General features: G+C 28.9%; 1 non-coding gene across 1 annotated transcript; it reads right to left on the bottom strand.

Moving 5' to 3' along the window:
- Positions 1-356: 356 nt before the first annotated feature.
- On the bottom strand, positions 357-444 carry TRNAS-GCU (transfer RNA serine (anticodon GCU)). The gene has a single exon. It is a non-coding gene; the product is annotated as a tRNA-Ser (tRNA).
- Between the last annotated feature and the right edge of the window lie 1,897 nt (positions 445-2,341).

Raw genomic sequence — 2,341 nt, 5'->3', positions numbered from 1 at the left:
CAATTTTGAGTAATCAAGGACTCAACTCTTAAAATTTTTTCCTATTTATAGAAATAACTTCACTGCATTTCTTGGTGTCAAACCAGATTAAAATAGAGAATCTATTCTCTTAAAAAAAAAATGATCTTGGAGATTGTGTAATGCTTACTCTCAAACTATTTGTTTATACAGTAGTAATATTCTTTGTTTCTCTCTTCATTTTCGGATTCCTATCTAATGACCCGGGACGTAATCCGGGGCGTGAAGAATAACAAAATCAGATTTTTTTTCCTTGCTTGATTTTGAAATGTTCTTAACATTTTATCTATTCCACATCTTTCCTCAACTATAAAAAAATACCAAGTAATTGACAGAAACGGAAAGAGAGGGATTCGAACCCTCGGTACAAAAAAATCGTACAACGGATTAGCAATCCGACGCTTTAGTCCACTCAGCCATCTCTCCCCAAATTGAAAAAGGATAATTACTATGATACATTGTATAAAAAATAGAAAATAAAGGCTTGAAAAAAGCCCTTCTTTATCTCTCTTTATTATCTTTATCTACCCCTTTATAGATATATAATTTCATTATATTGATATAGATAATTATCTAGATATATCGATGGATATCTATCAAATCGATAAAAACTTTTTTTTATTAGGAATTCCATTTAGATAAATTAGATTTCATTAGATAAGGGCTCAAAAGAAGAGATATCTTCAATCCTAATATATAAATAATACCAATATATTAAAGATTCATAAAAATATTTATAAATAAAAAGAAAGTACCTTTTTTAGTTTATTTCATCCGAAAAGCCCTTTTCTTTTTATTTTTAGTTCCACGGCCTGGCCTGGTCAGTACCTAGCCGGGCTTTTTTTGTTCCAATAAATCGTAGATCAAATTATTTATTTGATTTGAAAATGTTTTTGAAAAAAAAAAAAATAGAAACAACAAGAATCCTAAGAAGATTTATTATTTCAATTCCTATGATACAGAAAAAGATGATATAGAATCAAGGTTCGATTTCTTATTATTATTTTTTAGTACTTTACTAGAATAAAAAACTTGTTAATTAGTTAATTAAAACGAGTCCTCTTTTCCTAATCTCATTAGTGGCCCTGATGAAAATACGTCAACGCTCAAATTTTCATGATTATTTTCTGATCCGATCTTTTTATTACTTATTAATACGACTTATTTTCGTCTTCGACAAAAGGTCCATTTATATACAATAATTGCATTGTAGCGGATATAGTTTAGTGGTAAAAGTGCGATTCGTTCTATTAATCCCTTAATAGTTAAGGGATCCTTCGGGTTGATTAATATTCCGATCAAAAACTTTATTTCTTAAAAGGATTTAATCCTTTACCTCTCGATGAAAGATTCGAGGAAAAATAAAAATTCTCGTGATTTGTATCCAAAAATATGTTCTAAATTGAAAAAATTGGATCATGAAATTACGAAACATAATTTTATTGAATTGGATCAATACTTCCAATTGAAGGAATAAGGGATCCATGGATAAAGGTGGAATTTTTTCTAATCGTAACTAAATCTTCAATTTTTTCTTTGTATAAGGGAGATTGAAGCAAAACAAAATAGCTATTAAACAATGTCTTTGGTTTACTAGAGACGTCGACATCGTTTTTTTAGCTCGGCGGAAACAAAATACTTTTCCTAAGGATTATATTAAATAGAAATAGGGAACGAAATAAATAACTGGAAAGATTGTTATAATCTCCTCTTGTATAGGGATCATCTATAAAGCGGGTCCTTTTGAATGCATTCAGACGGAAAGGCTGACATAGATGTTATGGATGGTATTTTTTTTTGTTTACATCTTATAAATTTAGGAATTTATCCATCTTCCATAAAGGAGCCGAATGAAACCAAAGTTTCACGTTCGGTTTTGAATTAGAGACGTTCAGTTCAAAATGATGAATCAACGTCGACTATAACCCCTAGCCTTCCAAGCTAACGATGCGGGTTCGATTCCCGCTATCCGCTTATCTTATCTTATAATATTCTTATCTTATAATTTATATATATTATAAATAGAAATTAATTAATAATGGAATTACTCAAATAAAAATTTTCAATTTACTTAATTTTAACTAAATTTTAACTAATGTATTAGTTAATGTAATGCATCATTGAATTCAATATGCAATTTCCGGAATTCTCACACATTTTTTTTACGAACAAGAGAGGTGAAAATACGAAAAAAAAAATTGGAATCAAAAGCGTCCATTGTCTAATGGATAGGACATAGGTCTTCTAAACCTTTGGTATAGGTTCAAATCCTATTGGACGCAATTTTTTTTCATATATTTTTTTTTAGTTTTAAATTTTCTAT

The sequence above is a fragment of the Cucumis melo genome, unplaced genomic scaffold (assembly GCF_025177605.1).
Source record: "Cucumis melo cultivar AY unplaced genomic scaffold, USDA_Cmelo_AY_1.0 utg001827l, whole genome shotgun sequence".
NCBI lineage: Eukaryota > Viridiplantae > Streptophyta > Magnoliopsida > Cucurbitales > Cucurbitaceae > Cucumis > Cucumis melo.
Note: the sequence above shows the minus strand (reverse complement) of the source record. Positions and strands in the feature narration are given on the sequence as shown.